Raw genomic sequence first — 22,085 nt, forward strand, 5'->3', positions numbered from 1 at the left:
AGCTGTAGGCAGTGAGCAGGGAGAAGACACGGAGCTTACGGAAAGCCCGTGTACCCCCGTTCCTCTGCATCCCCCCGCATGGAAAGCCTGACCAGCAACAAGCCCAGGGTCTATCCGCTGCTCCCGCCTCAGCTGAAGCCGTACAGCTGTTGCCTTAGTAGAGAAAGGGATTGGATTTCACGGGCTGTGTAATCTGCGACAGCGCTCTTTGGCTTAGGGATAGCAACAAGCCTCACCCAGGCTTAGCCATCCCCTTTCTGCCCGTAGAGGAACGCCCCGGTCGACATAGAAGGAAAATTGTTTGCTGAATTTCTGCACAGCCCTCCTTCCAATTGCTGGAGAGAGAGGGGGAGTGAGAAAGAGAGAGAGTTTAAGGCAGCTCTGCACTGGTGTTCTGGGCTATTTCAACTTCAGGGCAACTTTAGAGAACTTCAGTTATTTTTGGTAAGTTTGGTTTTTTTTAAACAAACCCCTCTCTTTCTTTCTTTCTTTCTGATCTCTGATGCAGATTGCACAGGTTTGCAGTAGATGATGGGCTTTTAAAATTGCAAAGAGATGTGGGCGTGTGTATTTCATGTCCTTTGATACAGAAACTGGACATTCTGATTATAAAGACATAATGTTCCCAGCTGCTGTACTTGATAAGTGAAACCTGAAGATGCTGTGCATTAAGCGATGGTGCTGGGGAAAAATATGGCCAGAACTTCAGCCAAGGTGCATCCCACCTGGTGTAAAGCTTTGTCTCTTTCTTGTGTATGGGAAGAAGAGAAATCAGGAATGAACAAATGCATTCAGCCTGCTAAAAAGTTTCTGATCCACATTTTTTATGCAGGGCTTTCAAGCTTGTGCACTAAGCCTCCCAAAGCTTTCAGAGGGAGGTTGGTTCTCAGTCCTATACACACCCTTCCATTCAGTAATCTCTATTCCACATCTTGCACGTTTTTTTCCTTACTTCCTCTGTCTGTATACTTAACCCATCGTATGATCCTAAAGATAGTGAAACTCTCTTTTGTAGTACAAAGAGCCAGTCCTTGTTATTGCAAGATGCAAATTGCAATTTACTTACAGGGAAGTTGGTTTCTGTTGAATATGAGTTTTCTGTTATTTGTTTTCCCCATAGGTATGTTTGGATTTTTATAGTATCTGTGCTTCTACAAGAGGAATTCTATTTGTGTGGATGTTATATCTCAATAGATACCATTTGCAATACATATATCATAATACACTGACTTGGCACTAGGACATCTGTATGTTACTGGTATTTGAGACTAAGATTAATCTTGAAGCATTTAAAAAACAGATCCATAACCTTGTCAGTAGAAGTGGGATCCTGTATGTGTTCACTGTGAGGCTGCTGAGGCTAGTTCACAAAGTGCTAGGAAATACGTTGGGTAAAATTATTCTGTCCGCCTGTCTAAGTTCTTTTCCCCATCCACGTATCTTAGTGTGTTTCCGAACACATGAATACAGATGACCAGAAGTAGGATTTGCAGCTGTAGCCGCCTATAGAGAGAATGAAAAGTACATGTTCTTAAAGCTTTGATAGAAAAGAGAAAAAAACATTATTCACATGAAAGTCTACCCCTCTGCAACAAAAATAACCATTCTTCTTCATAATTTATGAAACAAGAAACACAAAAAGTTGGAAGGTGACTCTTAGGAGATACAGTACTTAGCTTATGATCACCTGTGCCATGCATGAGGGAAAACTTCTAAGTATTGCCTTGCTATATCTCTTACTATAATAAAGAAAAACTATAAGCAATTTTGTAGATCCAAGCAACTTAGAGGAAAAGCAGCTTACAACAGCCAATTTACTTCCAAAATCTATCCTAACTTAGGTCAAAAATCCAGCATGAAAATGTTTCAGATGTTTAACAGCACAGTAAAACATATAATGTCTCAGAATTTATTGGGTTTTATTAGCTATGTTTAAAAATGATAAGTGTGACTGGAAATTTTAATTGCAGTAACTCTATAACAATGGAATTAACAATAACTCTTCAGCAATAAACTGAAAACTATAAATCTGCGCCAGGCGCTCTGTAGTGCTGACATGTTCCATGATGGCTGTAGCTTTTCTGTGGAAGCATGTAGATTTGTTAGCTAAAATTGCATTTTACTATCTTTGGTGTGGCACTCTCATAAAGTAAACTCTACTATTAGATTACGAGGCTTGTGTAAATCTCCCGACTGAAGTTGGTTTGACTCTACTCACTGCTTATAAGCAATCCATTGAGGATGGCTGCCTTCCAACCTCCTCTACAGCGGGTGTTAACATCTTTTCAGTCGGATGGGGCCGCGGTAACTTCTAGCACTGATTCAGCAGGGGTTTGGAGATGGCACGTATTTTCTGCTTTTAATTGTCTTGGACGCTCAATCTGTATTCACGACTATGAGGTCAACATGCCTCTATTCACTTTTGGCTTTACTTGAAGCTCATCACTGAAACAAAATCCAACAGTCTGTAATACACGGTCAGGGGAATAGCTATGATCTGAGTTAACCTCCTGTTGACTTCAGTGGGTTCAGCATCCCTTGCTCGGTGCAAAGAGGCCATGCTCGGAGGCACCCTTCTCTGGGAAACCATGCCAGGAGCTTCACAGGCTGCTCAACGTTGTCAGTGTGAGCGAAGGGAGTAGGATGTACAGCATTGGGGTCTTACTGAAGTATTGTGTCTTCTGTGGAGCCACAGGAATGTATATTCCCTTGGTTTGAACCTCTAAAGATGCACAGATCTTTGGGTTGGGGTTTGGGGTTTTTTTTCCCCTCAAGTTTTCTACTAGGGCAAAGAAGTCAGTTCATCCTATGCAAGTGTAAAACACCGAGGTATTTAAGTAAGATTTTTTCCAGGATTCCTCACATCAGGAGACCTAAATAATCAGAATACAAGGCAGTGTATTTGAAAGGTGTGAAAGTTACTGGCTTATATTCTGAGTAAATATTTGAGTAAATAGATTCAATCTATTTTTTTACATCTAGCTATTTTTGCATTCCATAATGTCCCTCACATCAGGGAGCAGCAAAGTATGCACTGAAAAAATCAGGGTTTCCACCTCTGGAAAAACATCTCACTGTCCTTCTGGGCTCTGTGTTGCAGGTTCAATCCAAACCAGTAAGGCTGCAAACAGCTTCAGTGTTATCCCTACTCTGAGCAAGGAGGGGACCTGGCCCTCTGCACCAGCACAGGCACATTGAGCAAGGGCGAGCTTTTGCTTTCAGGCAGTTTGCCATGTCCCTGAGCCCTTGTGCACTAAAAACCTGTTTTCCTGACAACATCATCTCACAGCTACTGCCTTTCCTGCTTCCCTTAGCTGTAACTTCCAATCTGCCTAGCAGGCTTTTGCCTCCAAAGCCAAGTGGTGGAGCTGCACAGAGTAACATAGGAGATTCAGCTCCTGAGGGAGCTCAGATTAAACCCTACCAAGACTTGGTTGCCATCTCTGCACATGTGACAGAAATCAGGACAACACTCTTGTGGCAAGAAAGATCCTTTGGATGGCCCACAGCTGTGCCTAGCCCCGGTGCAGGAGGATTATGGCTGCACCTAGGGAAACTCGTTAAATCCACACATTTGCTCATGTCACTCCAGATTTTAAGGTCAAAGTTGGAATTCATTATTTTATATTGGAAAACCAAACTTTAGGCTAGGAGATGACCTTTCACGTACTAAGTACTTCCTACTAACATTTTTACTTCCTGCAAGGAGGCTATAAGTAGCCAAATATCTGGAAGTATCTGCTGATTTTTTGCAGAGAATGGGTTTACAGCTTTCTATCAGAGAAAGGGAACCCAGGGGTTCACCATCCAAATCCGGCCAAATGTGTAGTCCAGAGTGGCTGGAACAAGTCAAAATATGTTCAGGTTATTATGGCATGTAAATAACAGCCCAAATCCCAGCAAAATTTGAGGGAGCAGGAATGTGAGTGCCTGAAGAAGAACAGGCACCAAGCCCACTTCATCTGCCCAGTAAAGATAGCAGTGTCTTCAGAGGGCAGTTATCTGTTTTTCAAAAACACAAACAAGGAGATAAGGTTTATATGATTTCCAAGCATGCTGATAAATGCTCGAGACTCCAAAGACATAGTAACTGTTCTTCACTGTTGGGCAAATGTTATTTCTTCTCTGTAGTTAAGAGAACAAACACCACTTGATTTCGATAGCGGTGGGCAGTGCCTGACATTCGCAGAGTCTGGGGAGCAGCTGTTATCCATGCAGCCATCTGATTTTAAATACCTTTCTACCTGCCCACTGAACTCTCAGCTCTCTCCCCTTGAAGAGCAGTATGTTTGCGGCCTCAGTCAACCAGCACTGAGAAGCAAAGGTTTCGAGCTGAACATATTTCTTCCCATTTCTACAAGTCCTAGCTAAATAGTCTAATAAACTAGTATAGATATAAAATCTTACACCTTGCAGTGAGTCCTGAAAGCTCACACGTTTTATTAGTCCAACCATTGTTATTTTTTCCATACTCCGTACCAGTCCTAGAAAGCTAATGTCATTCTGCTTTCCACAGGTCACCTCTTCATTTACTTGCTGTGTGGTTTGTCCCACCAGCCAGCCCTTTGACTGTCAGCCAGCCACAACACTCTACTTTTCCCTCAAAATAAGTACATTCGGGAACTTTTCTGTTCCTTGCCTCATGTCACTCTCATTTTAATCCAAAGAACCAGCTTTAGCAGAATTAGTTGGAGGAGTGAACTCCAAAATGGAGATTTTAGCATGAAGAAGAAACTCAAAGGACATGCATGCAGGAGCAAAAATTAGAGTTTGGTAGTGAATGGGATAATAAATTTTCTACACAGCAAGAACTGCTTTAACTGATGTTTGCATTATATTCTGAAGGGGAAAAATGTCTAAGTGGGACTAAGCATCATTATTTTGAAAAAATAGTTAGAAATCAGCTTTTGGTGAACCTCAAAGAGGTTAGCAAGTCTCCCTCAGATCAGATAAGCATCCAAAAGGTTGGGTTGGGTTTTTTTGTTTGAAATGTATGTGGGTTTATTGGAAGGTATATGAGCCGAAGATCTGTGAAACTATCATGAGAAAGCTAGTGGTTTCGATTGCTGATATTTCCTGGTGCGAGCTGAGCTTTCCCTATCCCTGCTTCTAAAATCAGCCGAAAGCAAATAATTTACAAGAACACAAAAATGTCATTAAGCATTCCCCAAATATTTTCATATATGTCAGAGTTGATCTGATTTATGTTTTAGTGAAAGGTTGCATTGATTTTTATATGAACACTCCTTAAGGTTGACTTTTTCACATAATGGGCTTGATTATGAGAAAAAAATTATTTGCACAACGAATGGCTCAGACAACTCAGTGCCTAATTAAAGTAACCAGTTAGTCAGAGCCCATTTTGGAGGCAAACTGGGCATTTTCACATGAGAATGACTACATGCGGCATTTGTACTCATGGTGATGGATGGCTACAAAGGCAAATGATGCCTGCAGTTGTGATGCTAACTTATTAATCAGACTTCCTATGAACAGACAGTGCTAGAGTGGTCATGAAGGGTAATATGTTCTTAGGCTCTGCTATCACTCTCTTCTTTTGGGGCATGTGTTGGACTAGAAAATTATTAACTGTGTAAGTGGTATGAAACAGACTTTTGAAAGGCATTTCACACACAGGTATTTATAAGGGGACATTTCAGTGATTTACAGAGCTGGATGGAAGCAGGACCCCCACAGAACCGTTATGAAAGAAATACATTTAGTAATGGCACTGTGATCTTATGTCTGTATTTGGATTATATATCCACAGTGGATTTAACAACTGCTTCAGTCAGTCTAAGAGGAATATGTGAATGAAATGCTTTGGATAGAGATAGTAGGAGAAATCATATTTTTCTTTTTAGAATTATACTTCCTCAGAGATTAAAAAGAAGCTTTTGGATAACTGTACTGGGTTATGCCAGGAAAGCTCATCACAGAGATTAGGGCATTAATTACATAATTATAATGTATACATTGCATGCTTCACCAACCAAATTTATAAACCTTATTTATTATAAATAAACCTTAAAGCCCAGAGAATAAGCCTAGCACTTGCAGATAAGCTCAAGAATGAATGTAATCTCTCCTAAATATACCAGCTTGTTTCTTAGAAAGAAAACAGGGTGCTCAGTGCATGTGACAACAAATCATCCCTGGGTCTCATGGTGAGGAGATTGCAGCAGCCGTCAGGAGACTCCGAGGAGCCCAAGCAAACTGTCCACAGCACATTTTCCTAGGAGCTCTCCCCCGTGCTTCTCCCTCCTTCTCTCCCTTTCTCCCTTTCTCTGCTTTGCTATCGTGGATAAACAGTCCCGATCCTGCAGAATCACTCACATCCCGACCCTGAGGCCAGCCCTAATTCATGGGGCTCATCCCAGAGATCTGGAACACCGTTCCTCTTCTGCTGCTGCTAAGCACAGCAAGACTGGGAGCATGTGGGGCACAGGACGCATGGGGTATGTCTATTCAGAGGCCAGGCTGCTCAGAGAGTATTGGGAAACACAACGTCCCAGAGTGGCAGGATCTCAGCAGCTGTAGGTAGGAGGAATCTGGTAGCACAAATGTTGTTTGGAGGGCAGCAGAATTTCATCACTTCAGGGCCAGCACCTGTAGCTACATGTGTCAGCAGCATTTAATGTACATCCAGTCAGTGCCTGGCAAGATGACGTCCCAGTCAACCTATGGGTTCTGGAGCACCTTGCCATACAAATGCAGAAATACCTCTCTCTCTTGATTTAAAAAATGATGCAATCCCTCTCTTTCAGCATAGGACCATGGCTTGCTCAGGAGACAAGTGCACAGCAGTGGGGAAGGCTGTGGTGAGCAGATGGCAGAGCAGATGGGTTGATGGATCAGCAGGTGGGGTGTTTGCATGCATGCAAATGGGGCTCAGCCTGGCAGCACGAAGCTGGCAGGGGTGTTCACCACTGGAGAGGTGCAAGGTGCTCTGGAACAGAGGGGTTGAAGTAGCTGAGTCAGATTAACTAGTTGGATATGGACCACAGCTGATGGCAAAGCTTGGGTAGGAAAAACTGTGGAAAAAACCTGATTTCCTATTTTCAGTTTCTAGAGTTTTTTTCCTGAAGAAAAGTTTAAATTTGTACAGCACCCATGAAGGAAGCTTGTGACAGGCCCACCTTGAAGTCCTTTGTGGGCTGGTATCTCTGTGGTCAGACTACCTGGCAGAGGCAGCGTTGAGAGAAGATACCCTGGCAAAAAGACAGGTTTGGGAGCAGAGGACCCCCCAGCACACCCCGCTGCCAGTGCCTCAGCGAGACTTTGATGGAGTCAAAGACAACCCCAGAGCAGGGACAGAAGCAAATGGCAGGGAAAGAAAACCAATGATTTTGGATTATTTCTCAAAGGCACTGTGCGAGCAGCCAGCAGGGCCACACACACACGCACACATCCAGCCACACAACAGTGAAAACCAGTGTGGGTGAGACAACCCACACAACAAAACCCCTTCCTCATCCCCATGGGCAACCACAGCCTTTCCAGCCCAGGGGAAACACCTTGTAGACGTTGCATCAAACCAGGCGCTGCGGAGCTGTATCGGCACGTCAGCAGTGAGACGCACAGCAGTCCTCACAGCGGGCAGGGGGGTTGCGGTGTTTCCGCTGACCGCTGCCCCCACCATTCTCAGCTGTGTTTTATAATTTATTTGCACTCCTTTGTGTTTGGGGCTCATTGCTGGTTCATATTCAGTCTCTGCCCTGCTTTGAAAAATGGGAATTGGAGTCAGCAGATCTCCACCCTGCCCTGTGATAGGGAAGCAGCGCTTTTGCAATGCTCTCCCAAGTTGTGACATGCATTGAAAACTGGTCTTCTGCCAGCAGTCCTCTGTGTGGGGGAACTGCAGGCAAATTCAGGTGCTGCATGAACACCTCTCCACTATCACACTGTGGAGACAAAAGTCAGGCCCCTGGGCAGCACACACAGATACAGCCCATGAGCCTGGGCCTGGGGCTTTCATTTGCACCAGAGCAAAGCGACGGCAAAAGAGGTACAAAAAGCTATGAGCATTTTCTCCTTCCCACAAATAAGGGATGGAGAGGGAGGGAAAACCATCATCCTCTAATCCAAAACAGGAGCTGGCTGTCACACCAGCACAAACAGACCACGCTAACTCCTCCACTAACTGTTCTTGCGAGGAGACAGAGATGGACTGCGATAAGGTTTTGGCTCTCGGACACACTTGGAACTACGTGCGAGGCCAGCCAGAGCCTGCGCGCACGGGGAGAGGGAGCTGGGACTTGCTAAGTTGGCACTGACAAATGGCAGCGAGGAGCAATGTCCTTAACCTGGCTCCAACAGCCCTGAGGAGAAGGAGCGAGGGTTTTGTGCTTTGCAGAGGCTTTGCAGAAGGCGATGTCTCTGGGATGGAGGCAGACTCAAATCAGTCAAACTTACTATTGTTGTGCAAAAATGGCACAACCCAGCCATGTTTGTCAAGGCTTATTCTCGTCCTTTATTGCTGCTCCCATCTGATGGCAGGTTAAGGTTCTCACTGTGCTAAGTGATATATAGCCACCTACCCGGATGTGCCTCAGAGGACTGACAAGCTTTGTGTCAAGCAAGTCGAGCAAAACGGAGGTGGCAGTAATGAGGAAACAGCGGAAACAGTTTTACAGAGAGAGAAGGAAGGCTTTTTTTCGGCTGCATTTTGGTTTGTTTCATTGTCTAGAAGATCTCAGAAATTCTCAGTCATAATAAATCCCTGCTAGCTGGAGCAAAGCTGTGGATGCAGTTATCCAGCAAGAGGGTTCATGCAAAGTGCTCGTGGTGGAGGCACATAGTACGATGGAGCAGGAGTACTGCAGTCTTGCCACGGGTGGGATCTCCTGCTGCTGCCCTGCGGAGGGTCAGAGACCTCTGCTTGGAGACCTGAATGCAAAATCTTGCTCTGAAAATGTGCATTTGTTTTCTAGTCAAGAAAAATGAGGGAGCTCTGCAAAGAGGTGTTAAGTATTTTAGGCAACCTGCAGCTGCTAAAGTTTCTGTTCCCATTGTCATGCCCCTCGGGTGTTCAGTGGGGAGGAGGATACGATGTGCAATGCATTTCTTTTTGACTTCTGTCCAGCTCCTCTGAAGTTCCCTTCGGTAGCCAGAGCAACACATTGGCAGTGGAGTTATAGCAACAGCACCGCAACACCTACAACTCCCAGGTGGATTTTTATGATGACAGGCAGGAAAAATGGAGTGGCATTTGCCTTGAGGGTAAAAAAAAAGGCAAGTAAGAGTGTGTTCAACCACTCAGAGACCTGGACTCACCTTGGGCTGACAGCAGTATGAATATTTTGCTGACAGGACATGATGTAGTACCATGGAAATGAGATTTACATTGCTTTTGGAAAATACATGGAAGTGGCCCTCCACCATTACATAACTTAATGAGCAAACCTTAAATCTTTGGACAGTCAGTTCACAAAATAAATTAGTGGACAATTAATGATAATTAGTTATCTTTCTTTAAGCAGACCTGAGTGGGTTCAATGCAAGAACCAAGAACCATCCTGACAGACCTTCCTACCTTTCAACACAGTAAAAAGGTATAGAAGCTTGATTTAAACCTATACTTAGAAAAACAATGATTTCAATGATTTTTTAATAGTAGTAGATCCGTCTATTCACTGTTGGGATGAGTTGCAACAACAGTATTTTTGTAATAAGTGGTTCTTTGCAAAGTCATAAAATATATATATAAACACAATGCATATCTATATAAACGTAATATGTGTTTAGGTGAGTTTTGCACTGATAGGCCACTTGTCAAAGAAATCGCTTTTAGTTGTCCATTAGGGCTGGATTCAATCGAAATGTTGGCTGACTTCCCTGCAAGCCTTGGAAACCAGCAGAGTATTCAAGGCTCAGGCAGTCAGATGCCTGCTTTAATTTCTATTGACAAAGGAAAAGGAGGGATGAGTAAATGTAAAACATTTCCTCCCAGCATTGAGCTAAGAGAGGCAGCATGGTGCAGGGAGGAGGTGGAATCCAGGACATCTGGGTTGTATTTATTGCTGGCTCTGCTGCCAACTTGCTTTGTGACTTTGTGCGAGTCGGTTTTTTTGCTTCGCTACCTTACTTTCTGTGAGGCAGGGAGAGCTCGCCTGCTTTCAGGTGGTGCTCTGGGCAGGTGCAGGGACTTTCTTGGTGGCCATGACCAAATGCTGCAGCTGCCAAGCTGGCATATTCGTATGTGCCAGGCAACGCTGTCTGGGTGATCGATGCTCCAGAGGGTGCAAGCAGGGTAGCTATGCCCTTTGAGAGCCCAAAGAGAAAAGCGCTCACTAAGTAGCACTGCGGCTGCATAAATATGTAAGTACCAGTTGCCAGTGCCTTCTGCTGCTACAGATCAGAAAGTCATTCAGAACAGGAGCTGAGTTGGCCACATCTTTCACCTATACTTATGATCTTTTATCTCATTTTTTTGCGCCATTTGCAGGGAAGAGCAGTTGCTTTTGGGGTAAGTCACAGGAAATGAGGTAGCTATTTTGAAATGGTCTCTGTATAGTGTTTCCAGTACCCAAAGCTGTTTTCAGGTTCTCAGTGTGGAAGAAATGAGCCTGGCAACGTCTGGCAACTTCTTTTTTCTTTTCTATAAGATGTATTTTCTGCCAAATGTGAAGAACTGAAAAAGCATGTAAAAGCAAAGAGACAGTCATATATGGCCTGTCACCAGCAATTGCTCTGTAGTCCAGAAGTGATATTTATGCTAGCTGGAAAACTTCTGCCTGTATCTTATTTGCCTTTGTTTTTCACCATATACAACACTGATGTCTTAATGCTACTTGCTGTATACATCAATTGAATTAATGGCTAATCTACAAAATGCTTGCATTTTTTTTCTAAAAGTATTTACTCTTACAAGGATGCAGGCATGATTACTGTGTGCAATGCTGTGTGCTCTGCTGGATTTTACAAGATGGAATCCAAGCTGATCTCAGCCCATATCACAGTCTGAATTACAAGGTGAATGTGATGTAGCATGTCATATATCAGTTTCATTGAGGCCAATGGTTGTCTTGCTTGAGCAGGCACAGAATTAAATCTCAATACTTGATCCTGTGGCACTAAATGACCAGCAGGTATCATCCAAGTCCTACACATTTTTGTGAGCTTCCATTTATGACACTGTCCTGTTTAACCTACTGATGGGTCAAGATGCCTTGCATGAACTTCCCTTGGAAATACCTGGAACACTACAGCTTGGTCAGACCTCCCTCTCCACGAAACTGTATATGATTTCAAGGCACTCTGCTGAGTGTTGGGATAGATGATGGAAGAGCTTGCCATGAATTGCGATAATCATATGCCTTTATGCACAGTACAAATCTGTGAATAAAGATGCAAAATGCAGTCTAGAGCCAGAGTAATTAATATCAATAGAAAACATTGATAGAAACTGGTCTGTATCTATACACTATACAGCAATATTCCCCTTTATTTTTTCACCCATGAAGCAAAGAGGTTATTAAAAATAACAGGGCAACATTAATATAAATTTTGCCTGACATAATGTAGCTTTGTTGTAAGCTATCCTAGTTTAGGAATCACTTTAGCTGTATTGATTTTCCCTCCTCTGCAGGGTACATGAGGTATTCTTCTTCCCACAGTAACATATTTGGCAACCTGCATCAGTCAAGTGAGCTGGGGTGCAAGACACCTGGGTTCAACCTCTGATTTGGTGGGTGGTGCAGTCACATCGCCTCTGCCTCCCACTCTCTGTCCATCCTCCTCTCCTTTTGGCTCTCCCATTAGTTTGACAGAAAGCTCTTTGGGGCTGCCACTGTTCTCCACTGTGTATTTGTGCAGCATAATGAGGTCTCAGTCTTGCAACAGGCCCTTGGAAACTACCAAAGTATAAATTGCAATCGAAATTAATTAAGTGAATACCAGTGTCTTAGGTGTCAAGGCAGAGTGTAAAAATTATCTCAAGTAAAGTGGTCTGTATGTTTTAAAGTTTCTCCAGACTTCAGAGGCTTAAATCTGTCCCTTAACACGCAGCCAGGACTTCCTGCAATGTACTCTAGTCCTGCACAGACAACTTTGCGATGTGAAATAAAAGCTGGGTTTGAATCGTCGTGGGTTAAAGCCGGTTATTCCCACAGTTCCCATTTCCTAATGTTTTCCACTCACAATGTTCTTCACTTTAATGTTCGTAGTAATTCATGCCAAAAAAGGTGTTTCCTATCATGTTCTCCTCTCATTGTGTGTTGTGGTTGCTTTTTTTTTTTTTAATTCCATATTTTCAATCCCCAGAGAGCTAAGGTTAGTCATAAACATGCTTTTGGCTATCAGATTCATGTGTGGTTTGCTATAGCAACAAACAAAAGCATTAGTCAGAAACTGGCATGAAGCTATAAACACATATTTTTTTGTGATATTACCCAGAGTTAGCTTAATTTATGTGGTACGCTGTTGCCACAGAACTGCATCGTAGTTAGACTAGTATGCTTGTTGAATAGGATCTTCATAGAAAACCCAGAAAAATAAGCAAGTCTGTTAACGGATGTTGTCATCTGAAGATCACAAGCCAAATTCTGCTATTGCACTGGTATAAATCCAGCTGAACTCCTTCAGAATATGCATTTAGATCAGAGTACAAAATCTGAATCTATATCTGTTGAATAAGAGGAAAATTATCATAAAGCATAAAGACTCACTTTGCCTTTGCTGTTTTCACCTCCATAATTTTATGATTAGGGGTAGGCATTATCAGATTGCGGTAGGTGGTTTAAGTTCACTGCCGACACACTTGGAAAACATTATCTGCAGCATGGCAGGGAGAGTGAGGCTTAGTTAAAGATAGCGTCTCTCCAAATGTGTCTACGCAGCACTGGGAAGGTGTAGTTTGTCCAGAGCCCGTGTCTATCCAGCCCATGTGGGGACAGGGAGGGGTGGATTGTGCAGCAAGTGCTGACTCCCCTGGGGAGCTGGCTGGGTTTGTACGGCATTCGCTGAAATCCCACAGCTAGGCAGCTACTAGTCCCTGAGCCAGCTAGTTTAAAGTTTGCCCTGAAGGCTCTGCAGAAGTGGTGATTTTTGCCTAGGCAGAGTAGGCACGTTCCTGTTAATGCCTTATTCCAGCCATTTGTCTTCTCTTCACTGCACCTTTTCAGGAACATGAGCCCTCCTTGTTTTTGACAGCTGCATTTAATAAAAAACACATGCATGAAAAATGTGTTTTCCAGTATCCCTGAGCTGGCACTGCTCAGCAAGGAGAGCTTAAACTTCCCTAGAAATTGTTCAGATACATTTTCAGCTGTGAAGTGTTCGTGACCTTCCCCGCTTCCGAGGTGTGCAGAGTAGTGTATAATATCCACGTGTGTCCAAGCGATGACAGTAACAAAACCCTCAGCGCCTCTTGTACCTGCCAGTCCAGAAGTTTTTAACTGGGCCAGTGGTTCCAGCTGCAGAGGATATTCCCACAGCAACATGTAGTTTGCACATGCATGCAGAGACTCTCTGAGAATGGACCCTCAAATTCCCATTTGAATCAAGAATAAGATCTAGCACCAAACATTGGCCAAGCTGTGTTCCAAAACCAAAGAGCTCTTTTCCCTAACCAAACCCGTAAGCAGAAGAAGATGCCCCAGGAGATCCTACATTTTAACCCTGGCCTTGCTCACTGTGCTTTGCTTAGCATTGTTGGTTCAGGGTCCTATGCACTTGAGACCTGGCATCTTTTCAAAACCTTTTGAGATAATGGTAGATTTACCTGGTGTAGAAGTGTAAAAGGACCTGTTTTTCAGTTAGCAGCCCCTGAAAGTAGGACTCACTCTGGGCCACACATGGGTTGTTGGCAGTAAAGTAAAAATTATTCCACCTTGTAAACAGTAGACAGGATAATTTCATGGTAGCAGTCATTCTCCTTTTCTGGCTTCATTGACTGTAAACTGTGTACGGTGGTGGGGTAAGGAAAGCAAATGCACCTCCCCTAGAAGAGAGTAAGTGTCTCTCTGCTGCACATGATGAACCACAGCTCACACACAGAAACCAGAGAATCCTCACTGGGGCTGTTACATGAGGCAGGGTGCATAAGTAGTAAAATACACCATTGGTTTTAAAATACTTTTTGTAAGGATGTGCAGAAAAACCTACAGATGGACTGAGGGTGGGCATCTCTAGGTGCCTCCCATTCTATCCTCTTGCACTCAAACTCTCCACAGCTCCACAAATCAAGGTGGTCGTTGCCATTCTGCAAAGCGGGGACAAACCACTGGATTGTCCTCCTCTTGCACAGATTTAAATGACTGAAGAAGAAGCCACCTGAGAGAAGAATCACGTCTTCCTACTTGCGTTAGATCTCAAAGACTGTAACCGAAGCCCTTTTCCTCATACTAACTTCGTATTGGTACAGGGCTGTTGATTTCCATAGCTAAAGGGCAAAATGTAATTTACTCTCCCTTATACATTAGTGTGGATCTGGCACAGCTGTTCATCAAGACAAATATTGCCATGTGCCTTCAATAAGAATGCATCCTGTTTTAACTGAGTTAAAAAATATTTAACCTGTTTGTGAATAGACCATTATGATAAAGAAACTCATTTCCATAAGATATCATTATTTTCTTATTACAGAGAGGCTGTGAATGTTTGGAAATGTTATGAATCAGCCTTAGGGTTGATAATCAAATCCAAGAAATAGTCCTCTTAGTGCTTTCAAACAACTCCACCCATCTCAATTCATTCTCCAGTTACTACACGGACGATCTGCAGTGTAGTTACTTTCTCGCTATTTGCATCTTTAATCAAAAAGAAATCCAGAACTGCAGTAATGAGTCTTTTAAAAAATGGTTTCTCCCTATCGTTTATACTAACCTCTGTGAAACATAAAGCGGAAATCTATTTCCTTAACTAAACTGTGTTTTCTTCTAATCCATTAAGCAAGCATGCTGGTTTGTTATTTTTCGGTGCCTCAGTACTGGCTAGAAGGCACAGAGAGGGAAAATGAATACTGAATAATTTTAAAACCACACACAAAGGTTATTTTTTTTTTCAGTAATATAATGCAATGAAAGTTTGTCATCAGTTTTTCTTCTATAACTTAATATGCACTTAAAATTCCAATGGTTTTCAGTCTTACATATCTAATTATTTCTAATTTCAAATTATGAAGATTAAGTTCACAGATTTAATTTTTAAAATAAGACAGTTATCAAACAGTAAGTTTAGAAAATGCCGGGGCAAGTTATACATCTGCTAGAGAAAGACGTTCAAAAAAGATATGAAAACCAATGAACTGAAACAAGGAGACAACATTTTTAAAAATAATTTGGTAGCTCACCTGTTGAATTCTTCTGAACTCTGACCTTTGTTGGACTGAAAACCAAGTTTATAGTCCATTTATTCTGATTTGAATTACATTGATGTGAACAGAACTATACTAATTAATTTATTTATCTGCCTCAGTGGATTAATTTATCTGTAAATGAGCTTTTATGCTGTTGTAAACCCACAGTCTGCATCCAGAAATTCTCTCGAATTTTAAAGAGACTCTCCTACACCACACAAAAACAAGAGAAAGTGAGCTGTGCCAAATACTATTTTGCTACCATCACTGTTTATTGACAGAAAAGATTTTTATCTTAACAAAGTGAGGGAACTGCTAACTTTATCTTTGATGTAAAATATTTTCCCATAATAATTTTCTGTCACCTTTATCCCATATCTCTTGTATTACATATACATTAAGGAATTTAAAAGCTTAAAAGATATTTTCTTCTATGGTGATCTACGTCCAAACAAGTTGCCCGTGGAATTTTCTCTCAAACTAAAAACCTGTTTCCAAGGGCAGATATTTATATAAAATCCCCCATAAAAGGTTGTGGAAAAACCACAAGGTTTTTGCTGCATTCCTGTTTTGAGAGGGGCTATGTTCAGCATGCCAGGGAAACAGCCAAATTAACATCATTCCATTAATACTGCTGCATCTGGGCACTTAATTTTGCACTGAGTTTTATCAGTAAAGAGAAATAAAAGTCTTCCTAGACCATAAGGATCTTTCATGTGAACTCTCTCTCTATATATGTATGTCTGTATATGTTTGTATTTATATATAAATACAAAAATTTTTACTGTGCATTGATTCTGATGAAGGTATTTTTAAGCAGTGATTTTGAAGAGTAGTTTGGTCTGAAAAGTCTGTTTCTAATTTGGAATGGTAAGTGCCATTTATATAAAGCCCGTGTCAGTTGCTTTGGGGTTTTTGCATAATGTTAGTAGATCCTCTATTCTTATTCTTAAGACCTATACTTAGGGGACAAATGTGCTCTCTACCAAAAGCACGAAGAATTAGCATCCTCCTCTAATGTGACTACTCTTTGTAGTCAACTTCCCTTCCTACCTCTCTGGCTGAGCACTTTAAGAGAGCTGGAGGTTACAGCCCCTGCTTCTCAAGCAATATTGGCTCTGTGGTCAGAGAAATTGAGTCTCAAGCCTACAAGGGCAGAACGACCATTTTTAATAAATGTATTAATTTGATTCATTTCTAAATCTGAGCAGGGCTGCGCTTCGGCGGTGGAACAGGCAATCTGCTCTGGGAGAAGCTTGGATTCTTGGGGGGATGAATCAGAAGAGAAGGAATGTGGGAAAGTTAATTTGTGTGAGCTTTATGGGCCTTATCTGCAAGAGGCACCCACCTGCCTCCGCTTCCAGGCAAGGCATGGTAAGAGCTGAGTTCACAGCTATCTAACAGGGGGGACAGTAGGAACCAACTGCCCCTCGCTCCGAGAGGAAGGCAGCTTTGCATTCACCTTCAAAGACTAGATTGTTATATAGGTGAAGGCATTTATTTTGAGTGATAAAAGCTGCAACATGCCTTGTTGATATATTGGATAACCAAATAACTGCAGAGTAGTTCCTACTAGGGTTTCTGAAGCTGGTAAGCAAGTGAGAGCGCTTCACTTGCAACATGCCCCTGAAGACCTTCTTAAAATCCAGAACATCCAGATGGACAGTGACACCCTGGGATATTTTAGCTGGGTATCTGTGCAACTATTTATGCCACTGGTAGAGACTCCATCGCAAGTAAAAGCAGTATATCCCAAGAGATAAAATTGTTGGGAGTCCCAGGAGATAAAACTGTTGAGGATCACAGTGGATTAGACCAGTCTTTATTGCTTTACTTGGCTATGAATCTCTAATTCGCTTTTGCTCTGTCCAAAAGCATGGTAAGCAATTTTGGTTCTGTCCAGGAGGTAGGACTGAATACATAACAATTGCTAAAAATTATTCCCTTCTCTTACTGACTTTGTAACAATAGAGGCCCTGCAGTCCTGGAAAAATGATCATAATTGGTAATTATCAGAGAGGGCCCTAATGTCACACCATCATCACAATAATTATACACCAGAACAGCGTGGGAATTCATGCAGGAAGTAAAACACACATTGGAAACTCATTCTGTCACGTAAAACCTGAGTGAGAGGAGCATTCCTGCCTAAGACAAGCAAACAGACAGACACAAGCCAGGACATTACATTTACCCTCCAGGCAATCATTAGACTGAAACTCCAGAGACTATGCAGAACTTGTACTTCTGAGACAGAACCATTGTGAGGAGGGAAACAGCACTGAACCTCTGCGCATCTGATGGGTGCCGTGAGCATTTCTCCGGCTGTCTTTTTCACCCTGCCACTTGCAGCTGTATTTTAGCTAGCGAGAGGAGGGATTGACCAGGAGGGACAAATTCAGGTACCAACCACTGCCACCTGCTTTTGCTGTCTCTTTTGGACATCATTCTAGTCATGTTCTCACAATAAACTTTGGTTGAAAGCTTATTTTCAAACACTGTGTTACTCCTATGAAACATTATTCTTTTTTAGCAACAGGTGAAATATTAGACTAATAAAATATTTTAGCAAATACTTTATTCTTGTACCAGAAAAGTTACGTAGATCTGGCCAAATTACATTTCTATATAGTAAAGTAACCAAAAAATGGTGATAGCTGAATGAAACTCATTAACACAGGATCTGGGAAATTTCAATTTGACAATTGGGGAAAAAAAAAAAAGTCCCCTGTGCTTTTCATGTTTAAATATGACTCAAGCTGAGAAAGTCTGTGCAGAGCCCCACCAGAATGGTTTATTCTCATGCTTTGAAATGTCCTGTGGATTCTATACTATTAAGTTTATCTTTACCATCAGAGGAAAGATGGACCACTGTAAAAATAGAGAGCTCCTTTCTGATCGGTCTCATTAAAGGTTTTGCTCCATTTGTGACGTGTGAGCAGGCATGCTTTTAATAGTTTTAAATCTGTGGGCAGAGCTTATCAATAAACACACACTCACAGGAAAGCCATTCATTCTCCTTCTCATCTGGAGGCTGTTAGTTTCTCTTTTTATGGTAGTGTTTATATCTGTTCTTAGTTGCCAGTGCTCTTCCACATCTTCCCTGATATTAGTCAACTTGTAGAAAATGTCCTATAAAATCCTACAGAACTCGGTACGGTCTGCAAGAAACCTTAATTCCCTAGACATTTCTCTACTTGGATGTACTTTGCAAAGCAGAGTCCCTTTCCTTTTGATAAAAGTAGGAGCTAACTTCACGAACAGGTCTCTGGCTGGGCAAGGAGACTGATGATTGTAACTTACACATATTTTCTGTTTTCAGAATGTTTTGAGATGAGATGATTTGAAGTCTTCTAATGAAGTACTCTAGCTGCCGACAAGGGCGGCTTAACATACCAAGGCATTGAATCAAAACATCTTGTTCCTGCCTTGAATGGAAGGAAACTATTCACACGTTGGTTATTTGGGAGTAGCTGCTCCTTTAACTCTGCGGTACTAGGAGCCCCTGCTTTCTGCTCGGAAGCCTGAGCTACATCCATCACAGCACAAGAATGCAGCCCAGTGACAGGGTGCAGCCAGGGGGCATTACCAAACCCAATGCAAAACAAAGGCGGGAGTATACCTTCAGCACAGGCCTAGCTGGTTCTGATAGCATCCCACAGATAATAAGGCCTGTTAAATCCCTTCAGCAGCAAAATCTTTATCTTAGTTACACAGACTCCTCCTTTGTCTTCATCCTGCAGAAGCAGTTAGGGAGACCAGAATTTCAGGGCTTGGCGGGGAGGGTCCTACTCCCAGTACAGGGCAGAGGGCAAACACTAAAGGGGAGGTGCTGTTCCTCACTTTATCACTTTTTCTGAGGCAAAACGGCTGCTTTTTCTGCTGTGGCAATCATTCATTTCAGAGCTGACGAGCTGGTTCGTCTAGGTGGAGCTACTGGGTGCCCCCGCTGTCCCGCTGGCTGCGGCTCAAGTGAAGTAATATTACATTCCTGCGATGGAGGGCTGGCAGAGGCAGTCCTCTCCGTGACATTGCGCCCGCATCTCCCCATTGCCATGTATCCTGCCCGGATAGAGTGACAGCCGCGGCATTCCTTGCTACGGTCCTGCCGTGCCCCAGAGCCCTGCCCAGCAGTTGTAACTCAGTCTGTGGGATCTTGCAGGACAATGGAATGAATCCAGGTCTCTGGAATGCGCTAGGAAATCTCTGTAGAAGATGAATCTCTTGATTTTCCACTGATGGTTTTCCCCAGCGTAGTTGGAGCTGCTTACCGGGAATGCCATGGGCCTGGTGGAGCTCATGGTCAAGCCTACATAGACTGTGCTGGAGCCTGTGCCATGGGCTGTGCTTTAAAGCTCGTGGCAGCTTCCTCAAGGAACACAGTGCATGCATAAAGGAGTTTATTTGCAGACACTTTCAGATTCTTATCTTCACCAAGTGATGCTTGCAGGATGGTTTCACTCACAGCCAGCATTGCTTGCTTGGAATGACGTGACTCCTCCACCAAACTGGCCAGGAGGATTTGGGTGGTAGGAATGATTGCTCTGAACTGCCATAGCTAAGCCCCTTCACTGAGCAGCCCAGCTACACTCGTGTGCTCCTAGTTGGTTTTGTTCATGGTCTTTACACTGAACCATGGCATTTAAACATAAAGAGATTCACAGCGGAACACGAGGTGTGGTGTTAGAGCAGATGCTCTTTGCATGTAGCCTCCAGACAGCAGTTCTGGACAACAAATCTGCCATGGTTTGTTTCTTTTTAATAATAGACCTTGAAGCATTACAAAATCTCTAGGCTTTTACTCCTCTTCAGTGTAGCATTAGGTCACCACTTGCATTTGTAATGTGAGCTGAAGGAAAAAATTGGGGGGGGGGGTGGGGAACAAAGAGAAATAGTGAAACATTTTGGGCTGCTGCTGATACTGAGCAACTATTTTTGTGCTTGTGTGTATCATTTGCACAACGTGTTTAGCGCAGGGATCGGCAAATCCCATCTCGTCAAGCCAGTTGATGTGGTTAGCAGAAAACAAATATCTACTTGTGGATTCAGAGATCTTTAGCACAGCTGGTTTTGGAAAGTGGTGAAAATAGTTAAGTGTCAAAAATTCATGTTTGTATCCAGAAAATGGTAGCTGAGATGGAAAAGGTAGTCCTTTTGCTGTCATTGTAATGTTGTCTGTGAGGGCTTTTAAAAAACAAAGAAAATATTTAGGCCATTTTTCAGTCATGGGAGCTTTAAGAAAACCACCAAACCATAAATGCAATAGCTTACACGCTTGATGACACTGCCTAGCTGAAGTGACATTTTAATTGGTTGATCTACATTTATTCATCAGTCTCTAGTCTTCTGGGATATCCTGCGAAACCCAAAGAACTCATTGCAAGGTGCATTAATTTAATAACTCTTCAAAATAATAGAGATGGTGGATTGGGCTGGGTATAAGAAAGAAGCACACATGGAAACTGAAACACTGTAGTTGCCAAAGAAAAAGTAAAATGTTTGAATTGCTGCCTTTTTGCCCATAACCTTGAAGTGAAAAACTAAAGTCAGGCGACTAAAGTCAGGCGAACTTACATATCTGAAAAATTGCTCTTGAGAGGCCAAGATGAATGCCGAGCATGTGCATAGCGTTCCTGTTATCAAGTGCTTTTCTGAACCGGGACCTACAATTTTAAACATTCTAACTATTCTAAATATTCCCTATTTCAAATATAAGAAGTGAATCAGAAGGGGCTGCGGAGCTTTGCAGCAGCACTGCTCAGGCGGCTGTGAGAGCTCTGAGGGAGGAAGAGGAATCCCAGTAATTGCGGTACCTGCAAGAGAGGGAGAACAAGCTGTGGGGGGAAAAAATCAGGCATTTTGATAAAGGGGTTTAATTTTAAAAATAGGAGGAATTCTGGAGCAGTGCATTAGCAGTGACTAGCCATGCATGCATGAGAAGTAACATGCCCGTGACAGGATGCCTGATACAGGGACAGATGGCTGCAGGAAGAGGGGTCTGATACAGGACCCAGCTGAAGCTGACCATGACAACACAACCTTATTTACAATGAGACATAACCACATGAGGGAGTACTGTGAAAACTGCTGACCTACATGTATGAATTCTTTGCTCGGTCAAACACAGTGCCGACAATGTCAATTATATTAAATTATTATTATTGTTTGTCTTGCAATTATTCACTCCTCCTTCTCCTTATTAACAATATGAATCAGGTTATATGCCCAGAGCATGCTTTGCATTGTCAGAAGAGACCTGATCTAAAGCTGTCCTAGCCTGGCCCACGTGTCTAGGCATGAATCTTCTAACTGGCCATGGGCTCAAACCTATTCATTTCCATGATACTGCACAAACAGCACTGCTTGTTTCTTATCATAGCTAAGAAATGGCAACTAGCAAACACCAAAATCCTAGTAAAGAAAAGGCACAGATTGTGATCTTCACTTATCAACAAAGAGTAATAAACGAGTGAGCAAAGCATACAAGTTTTCATCTGTGGACAGATGTTTACCACAGCTCAGGTTTCTGTCTCTTAAGAGAAATCAGTTGTTGAAGTGAATTTAGATAATTCATACCAGTCAGTATATGGCAAGAAGGAACCTCTTCTCCTTGTGAGGGTATTACTCGAGAATGGGGAATATTTAACCTGCTCCTTTGTAAAAAACATGTGCATTACAACCATTGCTACTCTTGTCATTTAAACTGATCTACATTAAAATCCCAGGGAAAGCAACACAACAGCAGCATTTTAGTTCTCTCCAACAAAAACAAAAAATAAATAAAATA

General features: G+C 42.5%; 1 protein-coding gene across 1 annotated transcript in view; it reads left to right on the forward strand.

Moving 5' to 3' along the window:
* The first annotated feature begins 303 nt into the window (after positions 1 to 303).
* AHNAK2 (AHNAK nucleoprotein 2) overlaps positions 304 to 22,085 on the forward strand; it is a 58,808-nt gene continuing 37,026 nt past the window's right edge. Inside the window, exon 1 of the mRNA XM_075753005.1 lies at positions 304 to 444. The gene's annotated coding sequence lies outside the window, so the exon portion shown is untranslated. The remainder of the gene's footprint in view (positions 445 to 22,085) is intronic.

Source organism: Balearica regulorum, chromosome 5, assembly GCF_011004875.1.
Source record: "Balearica regulorum gibbericeps isolate bBalReg1 chromosome 5, bBalReg1.pri, whole genome shotgun sequence".
In the NCBI taxonomy this organism is placed as follows: domain Eukaryota; kingdom Metazoa; phylum Chordata; class Aves; order Gruiformes; family Gruidae; genus Balearica; species Balearica regulorum.